We start from the raw sequence: 20,334 nt of genomic DNA, 5'->3' as shown, positions 1-20,334 counted from the left end.
GCTCCTCTTCGCTTTTCATTCCCCTTCTTCGGCTGCCAGACCGCAAGCCCAGAAATACCCCCTTGCTCAGTATTTTTTGGCTGAGGCAAGCTGTTTACACGCAATTTGGCTGTCCACTGCACAGAGGAGTGTGGAAGGCAGGAACTGCTGCAAGTCACTGCTCAGCTGCTCTTCATCACGCAAGCTCTGGCTTCCATCTACCGGACAGTCTTGCTAAAAGRATAATAATGCTTTAAAAATTAGAGTCAGGCGAACAACTACTTCATAAACTCATGGCCTTGCCCTGATCCTTTCCAGAAGTTTTTCTTTCAAACTGAGTCCGTGTCAGACCTTGGATTCCTTTCCTTTGGAAATGCTCCTTCTTTTCTCCATTCAGCCCTCGCACTGGGTGACCCGGCTATGCAAGGGGGGGTTACCAATTATCTGTCATTATCTTAGCATAAACAAGCCTCRTTTCACGATAATCTTGTGATCTCTCCTTCAGAGAACACAAGATAATCTCTCCTTGATACGGTCTCATTGTGGGATTTCGTCCTTGATAGATAAACTGGTCCTTAAATCCTATTAAGAGCTATTTGGCCTACCCTGAAAAGAGACAAACTCCCAGATGAATCAAACTCCTGGCAAGTCGGAAAAGTCCTAGCTTTGTCTACCTGATGGGAAACAGCCCTGTTTTCTGGCAACTCTTTCCATCTGTGCCAGTTCTGAAAGTAATTTAAGTTCTAACATGGCCTTGAATTTTATATAGGACTGATGGTCCTTCTCAGCTCATCAAATCCACCTTGGAGGTACTAGCAGGCAGCTGTGCCAAACGAGTCGAAGGCTTGCTGGAGACCCCGYTGGAAGTCAGCACTTGGTCGGCAGGCTGGTTTGGTGGGAGATGTGCAGGGCGTGCTTGCAGCGAGGGGGGAATTGCCCTGTGGGGCCTTCTGGCCGTCAGTACGAGAGTGAATCCGTTCTCCCAGAATAACTCTGGTCTTGATGTGYGACTTAAGCTACATTGAGAGAAGGATACAGCTCTGGGAAGTTTTCAAATRTCGTAAAATAGGTATTCGTGCAGAGACACTCTTTAATGCCCTCACAGAGAAGAGGGCAGCAGTGTGGATTCAGTAGGCACCAGAGTCAGCTGGGGAGAGAGCTAATGAATGCCCCAAGTACAGAAAAACCTCCAGCAGGTGCACAAACTCAGACGTTCAGAATCTAACCACTGCACATAAACCTGCAAAAAACCCGCGTACGGTGTATCGTGCGTGCGATGTCTGCTTGATCATTGCTTTCCTCGGAAGAATTTCAGGACCTGCTGCACCAGCACCAGCACTTAAAAGGCCGCAGAGCTCAGGCTGAGCAGAAAAGCGTTTGCTGCGGGAGGGGAGGAGAAGGCCCCGTGCTTTSCTGACGACGGGCGGCAGCCAGTGCGTCGCTGCGATAGCTCCGGTCCCTGCAGTGATGCCTGTGGCTGGCCCTGCTGCAGCAGCATCCTGTACTCAAAGCTTTAATCCTTTTCTTGGTGTGTAACCAGCCTTCTCAAAACGTTCATCAGTAGCTGTCAGAAGCAACTCCTTAGGCAAGAATTTGTTTTGGAAAAAACTTGCACAAAATCCTAGGTGGCCTGGATGCAGTCCAGGCTGCAGGGACATAAAGACTGGCAGGAACGGTGACACATGCAATGCAAAGAGGCGTCGAGGGGCCACCACGCTACGGCACTGCCTGGCGCGCGTTGCGTCCCCCTGCAGCGAGCGCTGTGTTGCGTTCAGCGTGCAGACTCCCTGAACTCGGACCTCTGCAGCCACACGGAGGATCGTCTGCCATCAGAAACTGCACGTGCAAATGYCGTCATTGCTCGCCTTTTCAGCTGCCGAGGAAGCAGACTCGATGCACTCGTAGGCGTGCACCTCCCGGGCTGGGTGGCCTTCTTGCTCCTGAGTGCACGGTGCATTGCCTTTTTCTTTTTTCCCCATAGAAAAATGTAGTAACACCGAGTTGCTGCTCTCCCGTGAACAAATAAAATCAATAACAAACATCCATAACCCAGATAAAACTACTCTGCCTTCAAAGACACCCTGGTCTTCATATGACTGGGATTAAAGATGAGCCTTGCAGAGAGAAAACATAATAATATACAGCAGAGGTTGGGCTCCGGGGAGCCTGGAAGGTTATTAGAACCCCTGTTTCCTCCAAGCACAGTTTTGTTCCCTGCTTAAACTCTGCGCAGGAGTTTATTAGCAATAACAGTATTTTGCATTACGGCTGCACCCGCCGTCGCCGGGGCCTGAGCGGCCTCTCGGACACGCGCGCCTGGGAGCGCCGGCGCGGCGYGGGCGGTTGTCGGCGGCACACGCTCAGCCCGTTCCTCCTCTGGTTTGTTCTTTAGTCTCGGGGGCTTGGTTTAACCCTCTGGTACCACTGTCTGCAGAAAGGAGGGGTGTCCCGGCCGGGTCCCGAAACGGTGGCCGCAGGGGTGCGAACGCGAGTGTTGGTGCAGACGGGCACGGCCGGGCAGCGCTGCGGGGGGCTGCAGCGGCACCGAGCCCCTGCTGCAAGCTTGCTTGGATGCCTCAAATTTGCAAACCGCTCCACTTATTAAGAGGGTCATGGAAAACAGAGCTTAACCTTCCAGCAAAATTGAGCCTCCAGGAAAAGTGTCATCTACCCGCTGCAGAGAGCGAAGGTCCGTGCACGAGGGTGTTTCCTGCGCTGAAACAGAAGAGCAAAGAGGAAAGTTTAAAACAAAAAATACTCCAGCCAGAAAAAAGGAACCTGCAAAGCAACCAGCAACGCGGACGGGGCTGGGAGCGATCGGGGCGCTGGGCTTTCCGCCCTCRCCTCCGAAACGAGGACGAGAGCGCTCGGCTGCTGCATGGAAATACCCCAACAACACTGCGGCTGATAGAAATCGTAACTTTACAGCGCATTTATTTTTGAATCCTGCCTCTGACAATCGCGGTGCATTGGCTGGTTTCCCCTAGCAGAGTTYGTGCCTCTTCGTTGACACAAAGATTTTAAGAGACGAAGAAATAGCGTCTTAGCAGCAGTCTTCAGACATGGCYGTAATAAATACAGGCTATATTTTGAGGCAGCTTACTCTTAAAATTTAGGATCTTTATATCATGAAGGAAATTATGTCAATAAAAGAAAAACAAATCCATTAGCTGTGAGGGGAGTTTGAAAATGTTTAAAGAAGCATCCGTGGATGTGATTTAAAAAAAAAAGAAAAAAAAAAAGAGAATGAAGTTTAAAAATGCCGTTGTTATCTTAGAAATTTGACAAGTCCAGCAAAGTCAGACTGCTTCTCAAGGGACGTCAAAGCCAGATGATGGGAGGACGGATCTACCACAGCCTGGAATTCATGAGGAAGGAGGAGAAATTTCCTAGGTTGTTCTGGGCCTGTGTTTTTCCCATCAGCACAGAGCCACTSGGCCGTGAAGGACTGCTGCCTTCCTCCCAGCCGCGTCGAGCCCCGCTTCGTCCCTCACCGGTCATACTTCCCAAGATGAGACTGCACAGATGTTCTTTGACTCGCTTTCCAAACCGTCCGGAGACCGCTCGGTCACGTTGAACTGGGAAGGGTGAGCGGGGCAGCAGGCACTGAGGGCTGAACCCCTGCGAATGCTCCAAAGCTGGAGGAGCTCTGCGCTTCTGCTGGCAACGTGGGCCTCTCGTGTCCAAAAGCAGCAAGATGAGCTAGGTAACTCGCTCAGCTGTGTTTCCTTCTCTGCCTTTTGCGTTCGGCCTCCTCTGGGGTTCGGGAGGCTGGAGGTGCTTCCCGTGCGTCGGGAGTGGCGTTCCAGCTCTTCTGCAAAAGATGTACCAGGAGGGATCTTCTGGCGTTCTCCAGCAAAGCACAACTGTGAATGCTGCCTCGTAGGAAAAGCCCGCTGCTTTCCAGCCGTGCTTTTGAGTAGGACGTGTTTCCGCTTCAAAGCGCGGCCCCGCTCTCGCGGTCCTCCCCGCTGTACGTGCTGCGGGAGCTGTTGACTCTGCACCAGGAACTTTGCAACTGCTCGGAGTAAGAGGGGCGTCGTGTTTGCTGCTGGCTGCAGTGTTGGGCCTTTTCTTGTGCAGCCTGCAAAGGTGCCCCAGCTCGCTCGCCCTGATAAGTATCAGGTCAAGAAACATGAAAACGTTGTATTTCTACGCATCCAAAACAGTTTTTTTTTTTAAAGCTTTCCTTTCCACGGCATTTCTGGAGGAAAATGCTTTTGTTTTGACCTGATTTGGGAAAAGTCAATATTCCTGAAAAGATGATTTTTCCCTATGAAAGACAGTATCTGCTTTGTGCATGGGTGGGTGAGGCATTTCACTGTGCCGTGTCCTACCAGTCCAAACTGTCCACCCTCTTCTAGTGCCCACATGTTATGTCGTCTCCGTCGATGCAAGCAATGAATTGTAGATAAAGTTGGTGGAGTTGCAGCCAGGCCTGAAGCTGGTGTGTTTGCCACCGAAGGAGCCGCGGAAGCCCTGGGAAGGGTCTCTCCTCCTCCCTGCATAAGCTGCTGGGCCTGTAATACATCCCCCGGGTGGTTTCCTAGCCTGAGGACTTGCAAGCACGTGTCCAGTCTTCAAAAATAAATCCATCGCAGGAGCATGGAGCAGAGGAAGCCACAGCAGATATAAAGGTCAAATTATAAAGGCCATGTTAAAATATGCTCGTAGGAAATGACAACTTTTAATTACCCGGTTATCTAATTACTTAAGTCAGGCAGATATGTCTGAACAGCAATTATTTTAAACCTAAATCATGCAGACAAGTATTGTAGGAGCTTTTGTGGTTCTCAACATCTTCTTGAATCACAATTTTGGGGGCAAAATGTGGAGATCTGCAGGACGAAGAGCAGTCTCAAAGGGACAGTTTTCACTCTCCCCAGAGTCCGAAGGCGGGATGCTGCTTTATTTTTCAATTTTTCCTGTGCTGAGAAAAGTAAACCCAACATACGGTAGTCCCCCCGGGAGAACGGCTTGCAAGGCCGGGAGGGGTCCTGCCGCTCTCCCGAGGGGCCGGGGTCCAGCACGGCGCTTACGTGCTGCAGAGCTCAGCAAGCTTCGGTGCCGAGCCGAAAYGTGTCTGCTGGAAGCACCCGCTGCCCTTGTTTCTGGGCGCCGTGAGCAGCCGGGCTGGTAGTCGGGGCAAAACGCCGCGCTCCGGGAGCACGGTTTGGCTTTCTGATTGATTTTTCCCCAATTTTTCCCCCGTATGAATATTTGGAAGGAAAGCACGTTACTCCAAATGAGATTAAGTCGTTTGGAAGAGGATTACGGTGTTTTGGAATAACAGCCTCTTAGACCAGGATGAGATCAGTCGCACGGGGAGTTAATCGGAAACAGCTCCGGCGCTCCGGGCGCCCGGGCCCGGCCTCTCGCGCTGCGCTCGGAAGGTTGGGGAGCRAATTTTATTATTTCTGGGCTCGCTTCTGTGTTGTTTCATAACGCTGAAGACCTCAGAGGTGTCCRTAGAAATTGCAGCGGGTAGGCACCTCGCGGGCTGAGAGGACCGCTGACTTCAAGAGCTGCGAGTTTGCACGTGCCACAAATGATTTTGTGTCCTCTGGTATACATTTATTATTTAAAATTAAAGGGTTTCCTAAATTTTGTTTTCCAAGCCAGGACCGAATGCAGATTACTCATTAAGCAATGCATACTTCTTTCAAGCTTGAGCAGGAAAAATATAACTTCTTGCCTAGTGTTTCTGTAATTTCTTTTCTGCGCATATGCAAATTGCTAGTTTATTTGTGCAAGATTTATGCAGCTAAATGGCAGGGAATTATAGAGGCAATTCAGCTCTTAGAAGGGAGAGAGACAACTGCTGCAATTTACTTGTGCCACGTGCTAATTCCTTCAGAAAATCCTTTTGCTCATTTATTTGCATCAAGTATCACTTTCAGCACCTCTAAGTGAACCGGCGAAATTTCCTCCAGACTCAACGTACAGCGAGTGGTATAAATTTTCTTTTGCCTTTGCCATCAAGTCCTCATAATACTTTATAATAATTAATAACAGTAATGAAATAGAGCTGTGATTTCTCAGCACTGGCTGAAAAACCGCGGCCGATGCTCACTTGTGAATCAAGCGCATTTTCTAGTGAAATTGGCCATTTAAACGTGCTGCRCAGGAAGCTTTAAATCAGCCTCGATGGATTGCTACAAACTCAGCTCCGCGGGGGGAAAAGCAGCCGCAGAAGCCGCAGCTTTCCCTTTTCCGGCCCGATTTTGTCGCTGCCCGGAAGGAACCYGCTCGGCGGGGGGCAGCTCCCCGGCCCGATCCCGCAAACCCCGCGGGGCGAGCGGGACCTCGTCCTCGCCGCGCCGGGGTTTGCAGGAGCGGGGCCCGGAGCACCCGGGGATTTCGGGGGGATTTTCCCGCGGGTGCTCCGGGAGAGGCCGAGCGGGGCGATCCCCGGCGCAGAGCCGCGGGACGCGGGGGGCTGGGGCCGGCTTGGAGGTCCTGCAGAAGGGCTCGGGGTAGTTAAACGTCGCGGGACAGCTGGTGCCCGGCACTTAAGAGAAGGGGAAGTGATTTAGGTCTGGCCATTACCAGAAAAACATGTGCGGAGGACGGGCCACGAGAGGAGCAGCCGTTTCCTATTAGGATAAGAGCAGGTCAGGTGTAGTTAAAAGTGGGTAAATGGAGCAGGAAATGTGGCTGTATATTATTCACCCAAGATATATTGCACACATTAGATTTGTTTGATCGGGCTATTCCGAGATTCTACACTCCGAGCGGTGGTTTAGGGTGGCCAAATCCAGGCTTTGTGCTCTATTAAAATAAATATATTGCTAGCGTTTAATAGTGGCCGAGTTTAAATGTAATCGAAAGCCTGCGCCGGTCTTTTTTGGAAGTCTGGGGCCTTAATGAAGCCACGCTTGCGATGTGCTTTTGAAGGTGGAAGGTGTGACATGAATGTTGTTTGTGTAGCAAAATAATTTATGAATAGTCATCTAATGATGTTACCAGCTTCCAGGGTGTTTCTGCTCCTGGGGGCTCGCGCGGTTTGGGCTGCCGTGGCAGAGAGCGGCTGCGTGCAAGAGCAGCGAAGGCTTTCTTGAACGCAGGAGCGAGGCCAGCCTCAAGTTCGGCTTTGAAACCCRCATATTTCTGGCCAAAGAATTAGGGTAATGGTCTTATCCTGTAAAAAAAAATAATAAAAAAAAAAAGCGCAGCGTGGGCAGCGTTACTGGCACTGGGCAAGCGAAAACGTGTTGGGTTTTTTTTGACACCTGGAGCTTTAGAAATGTGTCTTAATGAAGAAGTGTGTTTGCTGCCAGAAGCGGAAAATGAGAGAAGGATCTGCTAAGGAGGACAGTCCTTATATGCTAAAATTAAGTTGCGTTGGACAAACTTCTACAAATAACGCTACTTCTTCTCTCGGCCATCCCCAATGCACCTTCTTGGACTGTGGCTCTACCTYGGGTACCTTTTGACCGACCCCTTGGTGCACGGACAAGCTCTTTATAGGATCTCTGTGGCTCCTTCCAGACTTCAGGGATAAGTTCCTGATGAGGCTCCTGGCACGAGAATATCCCTGTCTCCACGGGCAACCCAGACCCACCCGGAGCAGGGGTGTCTGTGGCTCGTGCTGCCATCGTTGGGCAGAGGGACACGGGCGTGGAGAGCAAACCTCCCCGGGCCACRCTCCCCGCCGGGACCCCGCTAGGCTCGGTTAGCTCCGGCTTGCTGGCATCTGCATTCCTCATGCTGGCTGGCATCAGTTTGCTAAAATAAAAGAAAATAATAATAAAAAAAAAGATGTGGGCAGAAGGTGCTAGTTTGAGGGGGAAGGATGCTGTCGCCCTGGGGAGATGCCAGCGTGTCCTGTATGCATTAATGAAACTCTTTYTTTCTGGTTAGGACTTGAACGATGCTCATTGAAAATCAGGCTGCCATGGAAACGAAAGGTGTTTGGTCTTTTGGGAATGCTGTTGGACGGCGGCAGAGAGAGGTGCAGGGAAGCGGGGGGAGGAAGGGGCCGCGYGGCCAGGGCACCGCAGCAAAATCCGCGCTTGGACGTCGCTCGCGAGGTTTTGCAGCTGGCGAGTGGGAAACGCGACGGGGAAGGCAGGCGAAGGAGCGGCCCCGGGAGCAGGACGCCTGGGCCCCGCTCGCCGCCACCGCTCCTCAAGGACAAAGCAGAGGAAGATGGAAAAATAATGAAATTACGGCGCCTCCTTCCCCAGCTCTGTCATGTACCATTCATTTTAATTAGCRCAGAACATACGCTCCACGACAGCGTTATTAATGAAGGTTGGGAGGTTATGGAGAAACAGGGTCATCTTCCTCCACCTTGTCACTTCCCGGCTTCGTCTCCGGACCACGTTCCCTCTCCCGGCCCTTTGCTTTCTCGTTCCTTCGTCCCTCCGGCTTTCGCTCCAAGCCCCGGCACGCGGACCCGGCGGCTGGGCTGGGGCAGCCTTGCATTGCTGCGCTGCCGGCGGGGAGCTAATTCCCATCTCAGCTCGATCCTGCCGCGAGTTAAGCCTGCCGGGTTTCGCGGGAGATCGCTGTCTTAGCTCTTCCAGCGTGTCTTSAGCCAAAGCGGGCAGTAAATAAAGGAGTTGGCTCTCGAGGGCAATTGGAAAGCGAGGGGAGCCGGCCAGATACAGCGGTTAGAGGACCTAATTGCACCGCGCTGGTATAAAATCAATYTTTATCCACTAACGTGCGGAAGGCCGGGCAAAGAGAATCTGCATGTTGTGCCTGGATTTTAGAAATCTAGGGTTTTTAGGGTCATCCCCCCCCCCGCTTTTGATCGGTTCTTTGCCGGTCATGGATGTTTTACTTCTCGGGGATTGCTGGATTGCCTCTTGGAAGGGCTTTGCAGCGGTGGTGGCCAGGAGATGACAATTCCATCCAGCGAGGGGCTTTACGGTCTGAAATTTGTTTTTGTTCAGCTTTGGAAAACACCCAAAACCTCTGAATGTTTCTGTCTGGAACTGTCTTGAAACGCCCATTTTCGAAGGAAAAGGGAAAAGCTTTGCCYGGGGTCTCACTCCCGGGGGTTCGAGGGAGCTGGGGCAGGAACAGCTCCGCAAAGCCAGACCCGTTTTTTTGCAGAGCGAAAGCCTCAGCGCCGGGGCAGAAGGTTTGTCTCGGTCAGAGCCGGAGCAGGGGTCCGAACGCCTTCTCGTATCTGATGCCATAGGGAAAGTCAGGTATTTCTCTGTGCCTCGGTTTCTTTGCTGAAACACTATTTTGTCTCCCCATCCGTTAAAGCAGCAGTACTGCGAGTTATGCTGATTAGTAGATATCCAGCTCAGCATTTTAAGGTAAATTGTTTATCAAAGTCAAGAAAACTGGAAGACAACCAGGTCCAGCTGGAATGGTTCAAATTAAAGAATTGAGATAAAGATCCGGCTTTTTTGTAAAGTCTGCCCTGACGTAACGGTGAGCCCAAGCACCAGAAATACAAGGTCGTCTTTGTATCTGKCCTGGCTTATTCTGTCTTCAAGGAAACAACCCCAAATTTATCRATAAGCCACCAGCAACAAGCCACTGCTCTTTCTCTTGTACCAGAAGAGGACAGTGAATAACATCCAAAATAGACCCCAAAAGAAGTAGGGTTTTTTAAGGTCTTCTCAAAACTTGCAACATTCAACATCTCACATTTGGGAACTTGTTTCTACTTTTCCTTTGATGAAAACGTTCACAAGCTTTAATGGTTGCTACAATAYGTCTGAATGGTACAAACCAGAATTGGTCTCGCGCAAAGCCTGGGCCGTGTGAAACCCTGAGGTTCCTCTGCACTGGCCCGAGGAACGTCTTCCTCCGTGACTGTCCCCGTCCTCCGACCTGCTTTGCCTGAGCTGGGCCCGACCGTTTGGGGCTGCCCTTGGGAGGTTGCCTCCGTAACACCTGAATGTYCTCCAGCAGCACATGTCTCCGTGCCGCTCGTTTTCTGCTGTGGACCCAACCCTCCGAGGAGGAAAAAGGCTGYGGGTGAGGTTGAGCCTGGCCAGAGTCGGCATTTCAGGAGACTCATGTGTCAAGTTGACTTGGAGATGAATTGGGGGATAATAACTATGAAGAGCTCGACGGGGCTTTATACAAAGCAACTCTGAAAAGCGGCAATAAAGGGGAAAGTAATCCAACAACCTCGGAGAGGGAAATTCCTGCCCCATGAACAGTATCACAGCTCTTTGTAGTGTTCRTGGTCAGGCAGAGGAATAAAAACCGGTCCTTCCTAGAAATGAAACGTGTCGTTCGTTAACTTTTTTATATATATATAATGGAGGAAAGTCGAGGAGGTCTTACAGAAAACATCTGGCCTGTGGAGGAAGCTGGCCAGGGAGGAGGAGAACCTGCAGGACACGGGCTGGAAACCTCCATCCCTGGCACGTACAAGCATGGGACTCGGGACCCTCCAGGGCCGGCCAGGCTCTGGCGACCCTTCGGCTGTTCCCAAACTCCCCGGATGAACGTTGCCCAGGCTGATAACCCTGAGCCACACTGCAAAGGGCTCCAACTTGCTGAGAGGGAGGTCCTGGCCCCTCAAAAAGGTGAAAAGCTGCTTAGTGGGATGGTTAATTAAATTAATCTGCGACTATCTCCACAGCCAGGTTTTGCAGCTGGGAATTTGTCATTTGTGATTCTTTCTTAACCGTTAGGTCACACCTCAGCTTCTCTATCTCTAGGTTTTATTGCCCTTGGAAGCAGGGAGCTAACGCCGCACCGCAGCCGTTGTGGTAGGCACGTTAAGAAACAGGGAAATGTGGGATTTCAGATGCCCCCATTCCTGTGACGCTGGAGCCTAGAGGAGCCCCTGAAGCCACATGCAACCATGTCTCCAGTCTGGGGACACAGAGACAACCCAACGCTGAGGAGAGCTTGTGCTGGGGCAGGGACTTGGTTCTTGCCACTCTGAACCCAGAATAACATCCGAACGGGCTGTGCGGAGCCGCTGGTGCCTGGCATGTGCTATTACCCCTATGAATGTTTAGGGCAGGCCAAGCTACCTGTGGCCCACGATGGACAGTCAGTAAAGAAACTGGCAGGCTCCAGGCTGGCAGCTTTGCTGGAAAGACTTACTGGGGCGCAGAAACCACTAGGGAGGACCTGAGCTTTCCCTGGTTTGCTGGAAGAGATGAGGAGATAGGGGAGAATGTGGCTTTTTTGCTTTCTTGGTTGTTCTTGCATTTGTCTACCCGTGTCTTCTCCGACCGCATTTCTCTGAGCAAAACCCCACTGCTTACAGGTGCTGGGAGACAGACACRTTTCAAACCTGTTTGCAAGACACAGCTCATCAAGGGATACATGCTCAATATGGGCTGAGCAGGGAATTGTTTCAGGTGGAAGAGGCCAGTTCCCCACGACCYGGGTGGCAAATTAGACATCCCGAGCGGCAAGCCCGGAGCACCTGAAGGGCGCCGTGCTGTGAGTGCAAAGCAGTCCTGCGTGGTTTGCAGGCTGCAGTTCGTTCTCCCTGTGCCTCGGGCGATTTCCGACCGACGGGCAGAGGCGGAGGGGTCCTGCTCTCCCCGCAGGGCGCTGGCGAGCCGAGGAGCGAGGGCGGCTCCGGCGCCCCGTGGCGAGGTTTGGCCTGAGGCTCCTGGAGCAAAACCAGGACCGTAAATCGCTTCCGCACGGAGCCCTTTGGGGCGTTCTTTAAACCAGGGGGCAGCAACTGTAAATATTTGGAATTGGAGGGATTATTTTCTCTTTCGGAAGTGGTTTGCGGTGTTTGTGACTTATCTTGTTGCCAGATCTGCGKACACGGGGTTTTACAAGCAGCCGTGCCTCCGTATCTGTTTGTGGTTAGCGTACAACACAAAAACACATGGCATGGCACGTACTTTTCCATGTCCTCCTGTTATATTGCATAGGAAAACAACTTGAGGGTTAAAAAGAATGTACCTTGGGTATGGTGTTGTTCGTGCTGGATAAAATTCTGTGAACAAAGCAATTGGCATAATTTCACTTGCAAATTGAGCAGCGAGGCAAAATAGCGTTTATGAAACTGTAATTTATTCTTGGAAAATCAAGCACTTACAATGTCTGCTTGTCACAGGTTAAGTTACAGAAAGGGAAAAAATAGATTAATGATGAACGTGACAACATTTCAGAGTAAATCATCACAGCAAAARCCTTTGAAAAGCTTGCATTCTCTCTGCACAAACTGTTCTTCTTTCCCCTCAGCATTAAAATAGCAATTGCATTGGACCTGAGAGACGTAGGCTGAATCTTAGAAAGCAGGAGCAAGGTCCTGCGTGGGTCTTCAGGGAGGACACGTGACCACTTTGCTTCCCTCCTGCTGCATCCTTTGCTGGAGAAACTTCCTTCATAAGGTGCCTAGCAAAGCCACTCTGGGGACTTGAACCAAAATCTTGGATTCAGGACTGGATCCGTACTGTAGTGTTTGGGAAAAGAATCAGATTTGAAGGTCGGATCTGACCTCTGGAGCTGGAGTCTTCCTGGCGGAGGATGGAGAACGGGCTCCCGCACGTGTRGGGCGCTGAACACGAGCAGGGTGTGATGCACAGGGGAGCCCATGGACCGGAATGAGAGTGTATGCTTGAATGATGCCCTGGATCCCAGCCCGGGGGTGGGAATAAACCCCTTACTGTTGATAGAGATGCACCTTTTGAGCATGAGAGTTGATCCATGGCTTCGGTAGAGCCTGGATCTAACTTGGCTGAGGTTCAGCCCTACTTCCCATTGAAGACCCCTCAAGGAAGGGGTCGCCGTCAGTCATTTTCTCCTTGTCAGACTGTCAGCTCAGCTTAAGGACATGGGCCATCAACAGGAAAGTGAATTCTTTGGTGGGAACATTACTGGTGGGAACATTACTGGTGCTACCACTGGTGTATCCAGTCCAAGCCCTCATCAGCTCCTCCCAAGGACCTGCAATGCCCAAGAGCTGCTAACATGAGCAGGCACCACCAAGATATGCTCCACAACCAGCTCTGTTGAAGGTTTTGTTAGTTCTCCTTTCTGCCCTTACTTTTATTCCCCATCCCGCCCTGTTATCCCTTTTCTGTCTCGTCAGAAAACAAGGGTAAATGGCTCTGCAAGCGTGGGGACCWCGCTGTTTCTGTAAAGCGTGTTGGTGTAACTGCAACTTAGGTGTGGAGAAAATGAACGTTACTCGTGGTGGTGTGCTAGACGAAGGCAGAGCTTGTCAAAATAAGTCAAGGGGCAGTTAAGAGGCCTGGCCTCTCCTCAAAGTGCGAGGGAGTTTCTAGACCACTTAGCGGTTGGGAATCAAACAGCTTGAATCAACGCTTGAGACTGCCCTCTGGACTTACTCGTGTGTCTTTACTGGGGGAAATAGCAGGAAATAGTCCTGGTCTCTCTCTGCAATTTTGGCTGCATTGAAACAAAAGAGAAACGCAGAGGATTTGGATCCTCAGCCAGCAGGTGGGAGGGAGAGGCTGAGCTTCTCCGGTCCTTTTGGCAGAGAGAAGCGGTGCGAAGGTCTGTAGGTTCCAGCTGTAGGAGATGCTCACCTCTGCAGGACCGAGCAGACCGTCCCCATGTCGAGCTGGTAATTCTGCTCTTTCTGTGCTGGGCACCCTGGAAAGCTGGTGAAAACGTGGCTGGCAGGGCCGAGGGAGAGCCAACCACTGCGCCGAGGGAATCGGGACGCCCCCGGGCAGCCCGGGCATGCTCTTACCTGCAGACCTGGTGAGCGTTTGGGATGGGCTTGCTGGAAAGCAAAGATGCCGAGATGGGTTGACAGCTCGTTTGCACCCATGTGCTGCCTTGTGTTGCCTGCTAGGGAAGTTGTACGATCCATATCACGTTTGTCCCCCTCCAATACGTCCAAGTTGGGATTTCCTAAAAGGTAACTCTGAAAATCTCCCCCCCCAATCAACCGCTGCCTTTGAACCCCCRTCTCTGCCTTGGGAGTGGGTGTCCAAGCTGTTGTTGTTCCAGAGAGGGTCTTGACAGGGAGGAGAGGAAACTCCTGATGCTAGAAACAAAGTTTCAGCTGAAGGAATTAATTACCTGGCCGCAGGTGACTTGCTGCCGGTGGCGAGGGTTTRTGACCGGTCGCTGAATCCGCGAGCCGAGGAGGGTCTGTCTCTGGGGCTGCTGTGTGTGTCTGGGCTGGGGAGATGAGCGGGCAAAAGCCGTGCAAATTTGCCTGTCGGGACCTTGGCCGCGCTCGTGGGGCGTTTTGCGYGGGTGTCTCCTGGTAGACGGCAGCGCAGGACGGGCCGCGCTCACGCGGGCAGCGTTGCACGCCGGCGGCACGGCGCTTTCTGACCCGTTCGCGACCCAACACAAAAATACTACGCTTTGCCCCAAACACGGTTGCTTTGCACCAAATGCAAGTGCTCCGGGGTGGCACCAGCTTTCTGAGCGGGCYGGTCCCGCTCGGCCCCGGGGCCGAGTCCCGCGCCCGCCGGCCTCGTGTCCCTCCCGTGCCAATTTTCTCGTCTGCTGCAAGCAAACAGGGCACCGGTTACGGCCCGACCTGATGGATTAGCGCAGTCGAGATTTAATTCCGCCTTTTGTTCTCTCGACGCTCAGATAAAATAAAACCAGATTCGCCCAAGCGGCATGTGCAGCAGCATGCTTTTTTTTTTTTTTTTTTTAATGACGTTGCCGTTAAATCCCCGTTAGAGGCTGCTTCGGACCCGAGCGGCTTCGCGCGGAAGGGGCCGAGGCGCTGCACGTCTCCCCGCAGCACCCTCCGGCGGCGGTCCGTGCCCTCGGGAGCTGGCGCTGGCTGCAAGAGCGTGTCCCGTGTTAGGGGAACGTGCTTGAAACCGCGTTATATTGTTAAAATTCATAGGAGTGATTTATAGGGGTTTTTAAAAAAACAGCAGCCTGCCAATATAAATTGGCTTAGGAAAGTCAACTGTAATCCACACAGGTCCAAATAATGACATTTCCTCCAATACATCCAAAAAGCTGAAAAGCAGAAAATAATATCCAGGCTCCAGAGATAAGGCGGGTGCCCAAGGGAAGGAGGGCTCTAAAATATTCATGCAACTGTAGATTGGATGTCGGAAATGGCCGTTCCCAGCGGCGATGTTTAGCGACTGATGAATTTAGTTACTGTACCGTTGTATTTATCGCTCAATAAACAAGACAAGCTCCTTCACATCTCTGAGCAAGACTAATTTAGCCGGTTCAGTGCTAAGGAAATAGCTTTCTGGACAACACAAGGTTTGGAGAATGAGCGAGTTTCTTACGAAATTAGGCCAATTTTTAATTTATCCCGGCCAGGGGTGGCGAGCAGCGGAGAGTTGCAGCGCAGCGGGGCCGGGAGCACCGACCCGGGGACTCTGCCGGCCGCTCTGCACCGCTCACCCGCAGCTGCTGAAGATGCTCCAGCCCTTGGGTTTTAGAGATGATTTTCCAAGGCGGAGAACGTCCCTATAAAGGTTTTACAGCAGCCCGGTTGAAATTAAGCCTAGATTCATAAAAGTGTCAGCAAACGAAACTGTAATGCCTGAGCCGTATTAAAGCGCAAATGACCTTTCGGAGAGTTAGGGCTTTACGGGCGGATATAAATCCTCGGCGCGTTGGCAGGGCTGTAAGTAGGACGTCGGGGGGAAGGTCCTCTGCGGCGCTGCGGGGTCCTCCGACAGCCCCGCGGGAGCTGCCAGGAGCCGAGCCGCCTTCCCGGCGCGTTCTGGGGGCGCAGGAGCGGAGCGCGAACGTTCCCCGYGGAGACACGAGATCCCCTGAGCCAAGCGAAGCTGCTTTCGGCGGCCCTCGGGGGTGGTGGGGCGAGAGCTCCGGGCGCGGGCGCCTCTTCTTGGCCCTGCGGCTATTCCCGGTAGCCCCAAACCAAAAGACTGCTGAAAACCACAAGACTTAAAAGCATTGCGTAGCTGCTCCTTTTTTTTCTTCTTATTGTTTTGACTTCTTTGGATTAATATTTTCCAGCTTATTTTTTAATTGCTGTGAAGGCAAGGAAAGTCCCTCTTTAATGAAAGCCAAGCGCTTTATGCAGTACCTCGATTCCCAAATCTGCTACGAAATCCTCAGCGTTAACTAGCTCCGATCTTTTTTCACCTTTCACATTGCAACTGAGCAGTAGAATCAGTTTTTGTGCTTGCATTTGTTATGAAATATGTATTTAGACGCTCAGCACTACAACTTAGCAGTCTCAAAAAGCACCTGCGAGTTGCTCAGGGTGACTTTTTCACTGCCCTGCTTATTGAAACATCCTTTAAAAGGAGCCGCTTGTCTCCACTTYATGAATTTCCTGCGGAATTTTACTCTAAATTTCCTTTTGCAATAGGAGGAATGAAACGGAGGAGGAAAGAGTTGGGCTGATTCCTTCACAGAGCTGGTGCTCCCCAAGCTGCCCTCCCAACGCTCGCTGCCCCGGCCCTCCCAGAGCCGCCGCTACAGCAGCTCCAGCCGGGCTGGCAGCAGGAACCAATTCCCAGGGCGTTTCCAGCCGCCCACTGGAGCCCAGCTCCCGTCTCCCGTGGAGCTGCTCATTGCTGATGCACCCAGCGCAGCAGGTGCCCAGGATGGGGGATGCCCAAGGCGCGGGATACCCAGGGCGCAGGATGCCCATGGCGCAGGATGCCCAGGGAGAAGGAAGCCATGGGGTGCAGGTTGCCTAAGGTGCAGGATGCCCATGGCATGGGATGCCCAGACTGCAGGATATCTGGGCTGCGGGATGCCCATGGCATGGGATGCCCAGACTGCAGGATATCTGGGCTGCGGGATGCCCATGGCACGGGATGCCCAGACCGCAGGATATCTGGGCTGTGGGATGCCCATGGCATGGGATGCCCAGACCGCAGGATATCTGGGCTGTGGGATGCCCCGGCTGCGGGATGCCCACGGCAGGGGATGCCCAGGGGGCTTTCAGCCCGGCCTCGCCACCCTCCTGCCAACGCAGCGGGTGGCCAGCACGGTTTCCCCGACGGCTCTGGACCGGCACCCAGCACCTGCCCCCAAAGCCCGCGTCCATCGCCGGTGCTGCCCGCCGGGGACCGCGGGAGCCCTGTGAGCCGCGGGGCCAGCGAGGAACGGAGGGCTCGGGCTCGCCGCAGGCACCCAGGGCACGCTGGCTACCTCGGGGCACGCCGGCTCGCCCGGGGCACACCAGCTCGCCTGGGGCTTGCCGCGGGCACTCGGGGCACGCCGGCTAACTCAGGGCACGCCGGCTAACTCGGGGCACACCGGCTCGCTCGGGGCACGCCGGCTCGCGTGCCGTCCCAGCGCCCGCGCGGCCGCGCTCCGCTCGCGGGGCAGTTAAGCCCTTTCGCCGCGGGCCGTTTTGGTCACRCCGCCCGGGCTTTCGGCGCCGCGCGGCATCCAGAACCGATCCGCGGCGACTACAGCGTTTCGCTTAGTTGCGGAGACTTCGTTATCCGTTTTTAACGTGGTTAAAATCCGCTGCCAAACTCTGCCACGGCGAGCGGCCGGCGCCGGTGCGGTTCCCACCTTCTGCTGCGAYAACAAAGCACCGCTCAGGCCGAAGAGCTAGAGCTAATTTATTCTAGTTTTTATTTTTTCTTGTACARGTAGCCACAGGCTAAAACTAAACAGAGCAAACTACAAAAAAACTGGGTTTAATTCTTTTTTATACAGAGCTAACAATCGTAGGATCAGTGGGATTTCAAATATCGAGACAGTTTAAAGTAAGAAAGATAGAAAAAAAACAGTAGAAAAGTGCTTCACAATTTGGGTTTTTCGTATTACTTTCACAGCTGATTCCCGAAGAGGGCTGGGACAAAGTTTCGTCGCCTTATTATTACTTTATTACGAACGTAAAGATATTGCGAGTTTAAATGCTGCAAAGACGATCAAAGTAAAAAAAAAAAAAAAAAAAAATCCCTCTTTGCTTTGTAAGGCAGAGCCGCTGCGAAGCCCCGTGAAATCCGGCCTCTCCCCGCGGCCCGGCTCGCCGCTGCTCCGGCTCACGCTGGCGCGAGCCCGGAGCCGTTCCGCCGATTTGCACGGCCCCGGTGGATTCGGGCCGCCGCAGGCGAGCCGAGAGCCCGGGCCGAGGATGCTCCTTTCCCGGGAAACTGCCCAAAGCGCCTCGCTTCCCCCTTTTTATTTTTTTGGTTTGGTGGGTGAGGAAAATAAATTAGGAGGCATCAGGTTGCCAGATACGATCTTTAATCTGCCTTTAAGGGCCCTGCACGGGCAGGGATTTATTTCCAAACAGTGTTTGCGCAGGCGAAGGAAGYCGACGGAGCGGCTGCTCCCTGCGCGCCGCTGCCCTCTGCTCTCACAGGCTTTTAATTTCCTTTTCTGATTGATCTTCCCGGGCTCGCGCGCCGCCGGGGAGCTCAGGAGGGCGCGCGGCCGGCCGCGTCCCGCGCGGGCACGGCAGCCTCCGTGCGCCCACGCGCAGACACCACCTTCCCCCCCCGGCCCCGCCGACTTCGGGCTCCCCGCTGCTTAAATAGCTTAAAAAAAAAAATAAAAAGGTGAAAAACGAGGCGAGGCTTCTTCGCCCCGGCGATCTCCGGCCGCGCGGGGGACCTCTCCTAGGGGACGGCGCCGCACCGCCGTTCTTCGCCGCTGCTGCCCGCCAGACCGSACCGCCCTCGCCCGCCAGCGCTGCGGTGGGAGCTTCTCCGCCCCGAGCTGGCCCCGCGCTTCGGCTCTCCAGCATCTCCACAAAGCAAGGAGGAAGGAAGGGGCGTTAGACACACGAATGCCTCAGTCCGACGGCACGCAAATACCCTGTCGCAGCATGCAGCTAGTCCCCGTCCAACTAAAGGTAACGTGGATACTATCCCTGAGGTAGCAGCCGTCTCCGGTAAACGCGAGCTCGCCGAGAACAGGTTGTGCCCATTATGGGTTACCAAAAATCAGCTTTTGGATACTTTAGTCCTTGCTGCAATTTCATCTCACCACAGCTGGAAAAGCCAGAAGGTTTTGGAACGGCCCAGGAAGGGCAGTTAATTGAATCAGTGGGGTTATTTCCTTGGAAAAATATCACAGGACAAGATCCCTATCCCRAACTTTGGTGGCTCCCAGCAGCTCGCATGAGATCCAGTATCTGCCCATTAATCAGCAATTGTTTTTGTCCCCAGAGGCAACATTTTGATTCCCCCCAATTAAAAGGGAGGCACGAAAATCTGGCAAAGCCGCTCGAGAGCTCGTGGCGCGCCCGCGGGGAGAGCAGCCCGCCCGCCGTGCGCGCCGCGAGCCGCCGCGGCRATGCCTTCGGCCCGGCGCGTCCCAGAGCCCCCAGGCATCCGGGCCCCGGCCGGGAGAGGTTTCCAGCGCAGAAGCCCCCGGGCCACCGGCGCCCCCGACTCGCCGTCCCAGGGTTTCCTGCGCAGCTCGGCGGGCCTGGGAGGCTTTGGGAGTTCGGGYGAGGGCGCGTCGTCCTGCCGAATCGCCGGGCTTCGGAGGCTGGCCTGCCGCCGACCTCTGCGGGTAGGTCCCAACGGTACGGATTGACACGAGCGTAGAAGAAACCCCCGGAAGAGGAAAAGCTAAACGTCTAAAAAGAGTCTTTAAAGATTCACATCCATCTTCAGCTGCCTCAAACCAACACACGCGGGCTGCGTTGGTTTAAGCCATCACATTTCTGCATAATAATTAAAAAAAAAACCCTATTCTTGACATACTACCATATTTCAACTAGTCAAATGGCACAGCATTTCCCTTTAATAAAAGGAAGTAGTGACAAATACTTGTTACTATTACAATATCACAATACCATGATATTAAATTAATAGCGTGTTCACAGCTGCAGGATTTCTGAGCCGAAAGCTAGTCTAAGAAGTCATGTGTTCGCTTTGGCAACAGTACTTACTCAACGTGAACTTCAGCGTTACACAAAAAACCCAACAAAACCCCAAGCTTGGCTGGGCAGGGAGCAGGGCGAGAGGAGGAGATCCGGACTCGCCCCGAGCTGCGGACGCAAGCCGGCGGACGGGGAGGTGAAGTCTAACRGCGGCCCGGAGCTCCAGCTCGCTGGAGAATTACAGCAAGATCTGGCGTTTGAGTGAAATAAAAGCCCCTGAACCTGCTGGATTTGATCCCGTTTTGGCCCGCGCAGGCCAGGAGGAGCTGAGCGTCCCCCCACCACCCCCGTTTAAGCCGTTATGTCGATCGGGAGCGGGAAGGATAAACGCAAAACTCCCGACTCCTTTCGCTCTTGAGATGGGCGACACGAGATTTACCAGCGCCTGCACAAGGAGCTCGAACCGCCGCGGCCCCCCTGCTTTCCAGCACCCCTCCCGGGCGGCCGGGCACCGCGCGAACCCTCTCTTTGGTCTCGGCGGGGCAAGGGGCGGCCCCGAGCGCCCGCCGGCGCAGCATCGCCCGCCCGGGAGCCTCCGCTCCTCGGCCCTGCTCTCGGCCCGTCCCAGCCCGGCGGCTTCGCGTCCCCCGCAAGCGCCTGGCCGGGGTCTCCTCGTCCGGGCTCCGACGGGACGCGGCCCCGGCGCTCCCGCC

The sequence above is a fragment of the Rhea americana genome, unplaced genomic scaffold (assembly GCF_003343005.1).
Source record: "Rhea americana isolate MKP2758 unplaced genomic scaffold, rheAme1 scaffold_28, whole genome shotgun sequence".
Lineage (NCBI taxonomy): Eukaryota > Metazoa > Chordata > Aves > Rheiformes > Rheidae > Rhea > Rhea americana.
Note: the sequence above shows the minus strand (reverse complement) of the source record.